The sequence below is a fragment of the Pelobates fuscus genome, chromosome 13 (genome assembly GCF_036172605.1).
Source record: "Pelobates fuscus isolate aPelFus1 chromosome 13, aPelFus1.pri, whole genome shotgun sequence".
Lineage (NCBI taxonomy): Eukaryota > Metazoa > Chordata > Amphibia > Anura > Pelobatidae > Pelobates > Pelobates fuscus.
The window spans coordinates 25,119,484-25,131,264 of record NC_086329.1 but is presented as its reverse complement, the minus strand read 5'-3'; positions in this window follow the sequence as shown (position 1 = coordinate 25,131,264).

The following is an 11,781-nucleotide window of genomic DNA, read 5'->3' as shown; positions in this document are numbered from 1 at the left end:
TTCATATTTAGCCCGAAACTAATTGCACATGTCTAATGTATAACGTGTAAAAATTGCAAGTGGAAATGATCTCGAGCTATTAGACGATGTGTAGAGGATGTCAACTCTTACAATCGAAATATTGTAAACAGTACTTGATGTGCTTATTTGACTCTTCCTTCTTTCATTCTGTAAGTTTGATTTGGAAAATAAAAATGGTCAAATTGAAAAATAAATAAATTACCTACTAAGCCCTCAGTGAATACTTTTCTAACAACCTACTTCATACCTGTACTTTTACCCTTTGTGTCACTATACCCAACTCCCTCTCTAGAATGTAAGCTCCTTGAGCAGGGCCCTCCACCTCTCTGTTCCTGTACGTCCAGTTGTCTGGTTACAATTACATGTCGTTAGTCCACCCATTGTACAGCGCTACGGAATCTGATGGCGCTATATAAATAATAAAATAATAATATCAAAATACACTTAGAATTAAATTATTTATATATATATATATATATATATATATATATGTATATTTCATATTATATATTATATATATATATATATATATATATACACAATGTCCATATACATAATTACATAAATAATGATTATTATTTTATTATTTATATAGCGCCATCAGGTTCCGTAGCGCTGTACAATGGGTGGACTAACAGACATGTAATTGTAACCAGACAACTAGACGTACAGGAACAGAGAGGTGGAGGGCCCTGCTCCATGAGCTTACATTCTAGAGGGAGTGGGGTATAGTGAAATTTTTCACACACCAACGGCACTTTCACTGATCATATCATTGTTGTAATATGTTTTACTGTTTTGAAACACTAGTTTGTGTTCAACGAAGTCTCCTGAGTATAGCAGTCTCAGTAATTTACGCCTCCTAGCTAACCACATCATGGCATTGTCTGGATTTGGGAGATGGCATGCTAACAGCAAATGTATTTATTTTATTGTTTTTAGTATATTTGTACTAAACCATAATAGTAATGCAAACAAAATTAAAATACGCTAAAATACACCTGAACGAAACGCCAAATAATAAAATACGCTAAAATACACTTTTACCCATGGCTGTGCACTGAAGAGGTGTGTCAGACTGAATATACAGACCTGGCCAGAGAACATTGCTGAAGCACCCCCTGCACTATTAGTGCCTGTTCACAGCGTGAGCATGTCTAATGATGTACTTGCACTGTTCTGCCGGAGTTCTGTCAGTACGCTGGTGTCCCTGGATGTGGGATATCCGGGAACTAAATCGCAAACGCAAGTCAGGGCCCAAAAATAGCGGCTGTCCCACTAAATGTCGAAATGTTGGTAGGTCTGCTTTTTGACTACAGATTGTGTAGCATTGTAATCAGTCCTCTGTCAGTGATCTGTTACATTGTAGCAGGGAGAGGTCCCCCAGAGGAAGACTTCACAGCAGAAACATTGGGGTTTCATTTCTCCTGCTCTTGGTCATTTTACCTTTTTTAATGGGTTTTTGCATTTAGCACTTTACTTACATTGTGGCTTTGGTACTATATACTGGTTTAGCACTATACTATGCACTTTCTCTCTGCTATAATGATGCCTTGTTGTATTTTCTATGCATGAATAAATACTCTTTATGTGCAAAACCGTGGTGTGCCTTGGGAACATTTCTTATTTTTTTTATTACATGCATATATCTGGTATGGGAACAGATTCTCTACCTTTAAGAGCACCTTATAAACCACACACTTATTAGCCATTTTTCAGTAGAGCTTTTCCTGTAACTTTATGTTTGAACATTGTAGCAGGGAGCCTGTGTGGACTCTAAGCCCCTCCCATGTTACCTCTCCCCAAACTGCAGGAAGAGAGAGAGAGTTTACAGCAATGCAGCACAGAGAGGGCAAGTCAAACTAAAGGAGGGGATTGTATCCACCCCTAGTCAGCTGGTTAACACACCCTCCAAAAGCCAATTCAGGTAAGAAGGGAGAAGTTGTATAAGTTCCAATGATTAGTATGTATGTATGTGTGTGTGTATATGTTACAGTTTGTGTACAAGTTTATATCTGTGTTTTTCTAGGTCTGTGTAAATATATGTTACTTTGTTGCTGTTTTTATTTGTAGCAGTCTCATACATTTATTTATTTTGTGTCAGTAATATATGTGTGCCTGTACATTTCTTCATGCTCCTATCCTTATTATTGTCATTGTCTCTAGCATATAACTCTCTAGACAGCTATGTTAATCACCATCCTTTCTATCTTCTATTAACATTAATAGCATTCATGGTGTCACAGTGTCACTGAAGTCTAGTATCACAGTTACTGCTAATGCACTGAATCAAAGTATGACTAGTTTGTTTGGTTTATTGAATAGCCTAATTTACCTCATGATATTCCAAAACAAGTGACAACAACTACATTGGGATTCTCTAAACTTCAGTATGTTAAATAACTTCTGTAAAGTATCACAAATGAGAACCAGAGAATTGCCGTTAGATACTGAGAAGTTAATTAAAATTAAAGGTTTTCTTAACCATACACTTACATTACGATCAATATTTTGAGCTGAAATCTCCATTTTGTGTCAGGGAATTTTCAAAATTCAGTCATTGGGTGTTTTTTTTATGTTTGTTCAAATAAACCTCCAACATTTCATTTGTATCACTTTGTTTAACAACCCACACACAAACACACAACTTTTTTTTACTTTAATTGTGAGGGTGAGGTGTGGCCAGGGGCAGGGCTGTTCTGAGAATTTTTGGGTAACTTAATAATTGCAAATTATGCTGCTAAAATGTAATTTAGACCAAAAACCATGCGTCTCGTAGATTGATTTCTAAACAGACCTAATGTAGTTTCGATATAATAGTAGAAAATAATCCAGGCACTCCAAATTGTTCCAAAGCAATGGGCAACTTTTATTGGACCCAAGAACCACATAACGTTTTGACCTCTTACGGCCTTTACTGTAGTTTCGAGGCCCATTGCTGTGACTATTATTGCTGTGAACCTCTGTCATATAGTCAGATATGCCAACAAAATGGAATTCCTGGAAGAGAGGACATTAAAATAGAAGGGGGACTGAGGGGTTTGGATCCAGACCGGGAGCTATCCCCCCTAAGTAGGGACACTTAGGAAATATGAACACATATGCATGTAAAATAATTTTATTTTATTTTATTTATACATAATTTGAAACGAAGAGGGCTGCACTCACCTGAACATGCATATATTATAAGAGTGCTGCTGGGGCCAATTCATGCAACATACAAGATCCAGCACACTCACTCATTCACTAAACAGCAACTTCAAAGCTCACAGAATTTAAAGGGTTACTCCAACCACCATGACCACTTCAGTGATTTTAAGTAGTCGTGGTGCTAGAAGTCTGTATTTGCAACATTTCTGTTTGAAATGCTGCACATACTGAGTAATCGCCACTTCTGTGCCAGGCTCTAGTTACACCCCTGGCACACATGACTTAGAGCTCCAGGTTCACTCATTCACTAAACCACAACTTCAAAGCTCACAGAATTTAAAGGGTTACTCCAACCACCATGACCACTTAAGTGATTTGAAGTGGTTATGGTGCTAGGAGTCTGCATTCTTGCAACATTTCTGTTTATGCTGCACATAATGAGTAATTGGCAGATGTGTGCCAGGGGCTAGTTACACCCCTGGCACACGTGACTTAGGCTGTCCCAAACTCTGTTCCAGGCTGCCTAATGTCAATTCTGTGCATAAAATACGTCCGTTGTCAAAGCACACAGCACTCTGGCAACAAACATATTGAGCTTTCCCATGTCGGCAGAGCCTTCATTAAGAACTTGATGAACAAATCTAGAAGCCAATTCATGGACAGTTACAAATGAAGATCATACGAGACATATACCAAGGTGATGCACTTCCCCGATGCTGTTCTGCACAGGCCTCAACCAGATCATTATGAAAAGTGGATACAGATTAAAGATTTAAACTACCATCAGCCACCTATTCTACATGAACGACATCAAGCTGTATGCCAAGAATGCGAAGAATGAGAAGGACCTTGACTCACTGCTCCACCTAACTAGCCTATAAGTGTGGGCTGATGATGGCAAAATGAGGGAAGATGAACAGAACTGAATAATTTGAAGTGTCAGAGGATTAACTAGGAGATTTAGAGAGCAGATATAAATAGATGAGGATACCTTCAACATATGGCAAGGAGGATAGCAACACCCATGTAACTCCAAAGAGTCAAACAAGTCCTAAAGTCCTAGCTCAATGGCAAGAGCAAGATCCGCACAATCAACACATGTCCTACCATTGAGTCGGTACCCAAAGGAATAATTACTTGGCCAAGAGAAGAGCTGGACACCATGCATACCAAGACCTGGAAACTACTCGATATGAATAGAGAATTCCACCTGAAATGCAGCACCCAGAGACACTACACCAGCCGGAAGAAAGGTAATCGGGGCATCCTCAAGTACATCACAAAGATGGCTCCCAAGGGAAATGCCCAAGGCACAAACAGATAAAAGATGCAGAAAAGGAGGAGGTTCCATGATAAGACAAACCTCTCCATATACCACTGGCAGACAGTGGATGTGGCTCACATAATGAAATCCTTACAGTGTTTTGAAAGAGCAGGACTGAAAAACAGCATCAAGGCACTAATACTATTAGCACAGGAACAGGCACTCAGTACCAGATCAATAGAATAATTTCCTATCCTATTGTGTTTTACACCCCACCTCCTATAGACTGTAAGCTTGTTTGAGCAGGGCCCTCTTCAACCTATCGTACCTGTAAGTTTTCTTGTAATTGTCCTAGTTATAGTTAAATCCCCTCTCTTATAATATTGTAAAGCGCTATAGAATCTGTTGGCACTATATAAATGGCAATAATAATAAGACAACCAGACAGAACCCAAGGTAAAGATTGTGCAAAGAGGCCCCAGAAACAAACCAGCTAATTTTAGCACGGACAGCGCCCATTGAGATGCACAAACAAGTTACTGGAATTGTGAACCAAAACATCTGCACAGGATATGGGCTAGACCTCACTGTATCTAGATGGGAGATACCACAAAGGGTAGTTGAGAATGACAGGGCTAAGATCCTGTGGGACTTCCAGATCCAGACAGACAAGCAAGTAGTGGCCAACCAACCTAACATCGTGGTGGTAGACAAGGAAAGGAAGATTGCGGTGGTGGTGGATGTGGCAATACTCAGTGACCATAACATCAAGAAGGAGGAACTTGAGAAGTTAGACAAATACCAAGGGCTGAAAGCGTAGCTAGAAAGAGTGTGAAAAGTGAAGGCAGTAGTAGTCCCAGTTGTGAAAGGAGCACACTAGGCCCTAACCTCCAAGCTGTGAGAATGGGCTTTAGCAGATACCTCAGACCTCTTTCCAGAAGAGTGCAGTTCTATGAATAGCTAATATACCATGCATAACCCTCAGACTCATGGGCCTCTGGTAGGGGACCTGTAAATGAAAAATGTACAAAATAATACCCAGAGAGGTGTGACAGTTTTCTTTTTTATGTAGTGTGAAAAAATGCATGCATCACGGTGCAAACCCCCTTGGGATTTACCTTCCTTTGATTTCAATTGCTCCTAAGAATATCTGTCTGTCTATGCAGAGTATGTACCCCCATGGAAAGTTTTCTCTTAACACCTTTGGCTGATAAAGCATCATAGGAATTATCACACATAACCTCTACCATGTCAACATGTAGCCATCTCTGATGTTTGGATTTCATTTGTCATGATCTTTCTCCAGCCAGTACATGACAGAATTAAATTGTCTTTTTTCTTTCTTTTCTTTTTAAACACTTCCTATTTTCAATATTTAACTTTTAAGAAAGTTTGAAAGACTGTACTTCCATAATTGGGCCCATCATCTTCAACTTAAGGACCATGAAGCCATTAATCCAGCACTAAGTCCAGACCGTATTCTTGAAGTGCCGGATGCCTGCACGTTATGCAAGGATTCATGAACAGCCACTAACTGTTTATTATATGCATGGTTTCTGGGTTCAAAGATAGCTGCACTCACGGAGCAAGGCTAAGCCAGAAGATACACTGTAAATGGATATTTACCTATACGTATGCATTATAAGGATACTCACATAACGTTTTAAATAATGGAAAATATTATTTTTTTTAAATTCTTTATTTTTTTAATTCCACTTTACATTTATAGGCAGACAGCATTCAGGTTGAGGAAATATGCGCTAAAAGGTGGAAAATAATCAAGTGAAAAATAAGTAAACATATGAAACTAATCTCTTCTTAGTTAACCCCTTAAGGACACATGACATGTGTGACATGTCATGATTCCCTTTTATTCCAGAAGTTTGGTCCTTAAGGGGTTAAATAAGAAAGGAACTGCGGTGTTGTGATTTGAAGGCCCTCAATACAACAGGAGAGCTTATGCCTGCCACGGCTCTTCAGGTTTTCCCCAGTAGAGGTGCTGTACGTGGAGCTGCTTGGGGTGTTAACTAATGTCCCCATTAGAATGAAAATACAATAAATACGTACAACTCCCATGAATCTGTTCCAGCAATGTGTTTTGTTTTTGGCTTGCAAAGTATCATTAGAGATTAAGTTTAACAGCTGGAGATGTGCTATTTGAATGTCCCTGCTCTATATTGTATTGGCCCTCACCCATAATCTCGCAAGGTAAAGGGCTAGAGACCTCTTAGAAGAATTATTTGTACTGTCTGTCACATTCCAGTCTGGAGAGGGGAATAGAAACTTTAGCTTCTGTGTGAAGAAGACTGATGCATAAGAGTGAGCTGCAGACTTTAGCTCAGCAATTAACCTGGAGAGATAAAAGTCTCAGCTTCCAAATCCTTGCAATTTACTGCAGGGGAGCTGAACGAATTTACTCTTCTCCTACTCATGTATTTATTTAATCTCTTTCCCTCTGTAGTTCAAGCTTCCAATCTCGCTCTGTTTTTTTTTTTCTTTTCTATTCCCCGATTTACCCTTCATAGTTGTGCTATCTGTGGCCTGATTTTTAACCCTTCCTGCCGGTAATGCTACAAGCATTTGCACATATTAAATCCGTAATATAATGCTGTGTGTTTATTTTTTATTTTTTTTTCTTGCACAATGTTTTATTTTTTATTTTTTTAACTCCTATTCTTCTTTTTCTTTTTTTGGGGGCATTCTTTATTTTTGTGGTGCTTGTGAAGAACATCACTTATGTAACGACATCTCTACATAGCCAAGGTTAACACGTTGAGGGAACATTGTATGTCTGTCATGGTTTAAAGCACCATTTTTTGTATATATAGCATGAGGGAAACAGGCATGTCTTAGGAAAGGCTCAAAACATAACATAGGTACAATTAGGTAACATAGACATGAATATAGAGGGAGAGAAGAGAAAAATTCTGGTGTACCTAATGTAACACACAGGGGAGAGGGAGACAGACTAGCACTGAGCTGCTCAAAAACTGGAACAAATAGGGGTTCACTAAAAACCTATATAAAAGACAAGTAAGAAAACACTCTAGATGAAGAGTATAGATTCCAGGAGCTAGCTTAGTGACTAATGGCTAAAGCACTGTGTATAGATAATATTGATAAAATATGTGAAGTGAAATAGCTGATTGGAAAATGTTGTACCTTTAAATACTCAATATGTGTAGTGTCCCTTTAAATGAGGGATCGTAGATAAAATCTATAAATGCATATGTGTATATATATAAAACTTTTTAGTTTTATATATATACATATACATTTTTTCTCTTGGAGTGGCCTCTATGTGCTGGTCGGGCCCTCTGGGTTTGCATTTCCACCAGGAGGTGCAGGACAAAATTTGGAAGGTTTTTTTATTTATTATTTTAGATTTTCTCCCTGCTCCCCATGGAGGACTTAACCCCTCCTGAGAAGGAGTCCAAGTACTCCGATAAGGATAAGAACAAGTTTAAGTATCGGAAGATTCCAAAAACATTTGGGAATTGGATCAGGGCATTCTCGATCCTGGCCAGTGTTATCGGGGAGAAAGTGCCGGACAAATGCTCAGCCCTGTTTTGTTACCAGGATACCATCCCGGCGGCATGTCGGGTGTAAGGGGGACTAAGCTGGTGGCATTATGATTAACAGTTTCGCCAGTGGCTGGCAGTTTGCCCGTCTGTGGTTTGTGATCAAATGGATATTGGCCTGTGGCTGGTGATTATGACTCACCCGGCCTCGCATCAGGACGGTCTGTCGTCCTTTCTCGGGGGTGGAGGGGGCCTTACCCAAGCACTCTGGTTGCTGTTGGCAATACAACGAAAACCAGTGCAAATGGGGGACCAGTTGTAAGTTTAAACAGGAATGCTCCATGTGTGGAGATTCTCACTCTGCTTCCCACTGTTTCAAGCAGGGAAAAGCCAGAGAGCGCAGGGATACCGTGGTCTTGAAAGAGGAGGACGCCAGTGGACGTCGGTGCGATGCTCCCTTGGCTAAGCTGTTATAGGAACTGCAGGGCAGCAGGGCTCCTTGGAGGTTTCCGAGATGGGTTTTGGATTACGCACATGGTGCTGGATTCTCCTGGGGTATGTCAGAATCTCAAGTCGGTCAGGGATCACCCTGAGGTGGTAGCTGACAAGCTTAGTAAGAAGCTGTCACTTGGGCGAATGGTGGGTCTGTTTATGGCCCCACCAATCCCTCACTTACGGGACTCCCCATTGGGGGTGGTGCCCAAGAAGGTAAGAACTGGGTAAGTTACGGCTGATTCACCATTTGTCCTACCTGGAACACAAGGGTCACTTCTTGTCTCTATAGGTATGCCTTATCTCCACCTTTGGGCCAGACTTGGTAATCCACAGGGTATATATCCAATGATACTGAGATGTGCATTGTACTTGCTTGGGGCCAAAATCAAATTTTGAGTGAGTCACCATGTTCCCTGCCAGAGACCCGCTGGGCAGAAGTTTTACTTGGAAAACCTGAGTAAGTGATTAGGACTTCTGTTATTTTATCCTTTTTGGTTTTTATCTGTTGTTGGTGTAGATAATTTGTTTATCATCTATTTTTTGTATGCACTGTGACTATTTTTTGCTCATAATAAATATTCCTTTATTAAGTTCTGCCTTTGTCTAGTAAATAATCACGTTACATGAAGAGACTAATTACTGTTTTGCAACTGCTTAAATTTTGGGCTTGGTTGAATTTGGTGGGTTTTTATTATTAAGTTACTTTGGGGACCAAGGCACCCCATTTTTAAATTGTCTTGGTGGTGGCAGCATTAAAACAGTAATATTCAAATAGTGAATAGTGAACTTTAACCTTTTCACCACCACAACTAGGTCAAGCACACTCTTAAAGTAGGGTGCGTTCGTGACAGTTGTAGCTATGATTCTTTCTGGAGAAATGATGTAACACTCCTCTGGTCTCTCCTCTTCACTCACATCGAACTGCCTGGACAAAGCATCGACTTAGGTATTGCGTGGTCCAGGTCTATAAGTAATTAAAAAAATTTAATCTGGACAGAAAGTGAGACCATCTCGCTTGCCTGGAATTTAACCGTTTAGTTTCTCCGAGGTACAGAAGGTTCTTATGATCTGTTAGCACCATGATGGAATCTTTCGAACCTTCTAGGAGATGTCTCCACTCCTATAGTCATAAACTAGATCTTTGTTTCCCATAAAGGATTAGCCTATTCCAAGGCCTTATCGGTTAATTCGTGCAAATAGAAACCAACCTTGGACCTTTCAGTGGGAAAAGACCTGGGAGACGTTTCAAAGTGAAACTCAATCTGATTTATAAACCCTTGACAGGTCTTCGGATTGGTGGTGTCAGGTTTGTGGTCATACTGTCCACAGGCACAGACTGGGGAGGTATAGGTGCAAGGTTTTCAGGAGAGGTGGGCTGTTCTGGCTAACCAGGTCTGGAAGGCCTGAGCGAATTCCTCCCTTCTATGGTCTATTTCCTCGAATTTAGCCTTGCAAGGATTCTGTGGAGCTGCCATTCCTGCAGGGTCTATGGCCCTATCCTAATGACACGGGAGCTGTAACCCAACACGCAGGAAAGAGGAAAGCCACAAAACGTGGATCCAAAAGGCGTATTATTAAGCTTTAGAGTGGCCGGACTCGACGTATTAATATAGTGAGAATCAAGGTCAACGATACAGAAATACACAAAGTCAAGACAAAGCTGGGTCAGGATACCAGAAATCACGAAGTCAATACAAAGCCAAAGTAAAACACAGAAAATCACTAGGATTAGGATCACAATGATAACGTGGTCACTTTAAGAACAAGCATGACTTCATACCTACACTCTATATAAGGGAGTACTGCTGCGCGGCCGCATGGGTCAGCTGGACCGTGCAGCAGGAGGATGTCTGAGTGGCTCGAGGGAGGGGAGTACCCTTTCCTATGCCGCGTGGCCACGTGGCAGAAGCAGGGCTGCACTGCCTAAGGTAAGTATATGCCATAGGAACTGCTGTTGTCAATGCAAGATGTCTGACAGACTGGTTCACATCTCCCTGCACCTATTGTTGAGTATCTATTCATGTGGAAGCTCTCTCCTATGAGATAGACACTGATAATGTTGTCCTTCCTACCGGTAGTCAACTTATACACGTTGATGGGTTGTTTTCTTGCATTGTGTTGGTTCCAGCCTCCTTCTTCTTTTTTTTCCCCTGTATTCAGTGATAATCTTTATACTGTTGAGATACTGATATCAGCAGCAGCTATTTGGGGAGAGTAAAATTTGGTTATAGAGTAGAGTCAACAACATAAGGCTGATGGAGTAGAAAAGTGTTAAGGAATCACTTATGCAGTCTGCGTTCTCTTATATGCTGTTTTGAAAGTGTTCCCCAGTTATATGTGGAATTATATGTGAATTAATTAACTATTGCTGGGAAACCAAACATCCCACATAGTAAATACATTTACTTCCTAGATGTCACAATACCTGTCCCTCATGGTGCCATGGGACCACAGAAATTATGTCTCTTTTGTGCTCTGATGCACACACGCGTCCTGGTGCCTCATTATTACATCATAAATGACATGGAACCCTTCCATTGGTCTCCTTTTTATAATGTCAGTCTATGTGGTGCTTTTTGATGATGTATACACACTTGTGACATCATGCCTCTCTGTAAATAATCACAACCCAGTATAGGGTATATATATTTCCTGGTTGTCCTTGTTTTCTTGCATTGTCGTGGTTCTTGTTACATTAGAGTGTGTTTATACTGTGTATTGCACTTATTGTTTTCTGACCTTGGCTTGTTTGACTATTCTTGCTTTCGGTTATCCTGACCTCGGCCTGTCTTTTTTTTATTCTCTGTCTGCTTGCAGACAGTTCATTTATCTGTCTTAGGCACTAACCCTGCTGATCTAAGGACTGGTACGTGTTCATTTACTGTTTTCTTGAGGTTTGCGTGTTGGGGTAAGTCCATTCCTGACATAAGCAAATCATATAACTTGCACATTCTCCGTGCCAGCACTTGCAAACACCATCTAACAGCCTGCAGGATTCACGTGTTCTGTAAAATATTGGGATTTACCCCATTAGAGGCTGTATGATTTTGAGGCTGCCTGTTCGTTACCAACTGGTCCTATTTGTGGTCATAGGATACAACATAAATCATTAAATCCTCAAACTATTCCTGTCCACCTGGGTCCACTAAGTACTGAAATGGGATAAAAGTAATTCATCGTCATTCATTATTTAATAAGATTCTTCTAAAAATACATGACATTATTTTATTCAGTGTAATCAATGATCTCAATAATTAGGTAATTATTTTAGACAAACTTTAGAATTAACAACACAATTGTTGTCTTCTCACTATTTATTTAATTAAATGT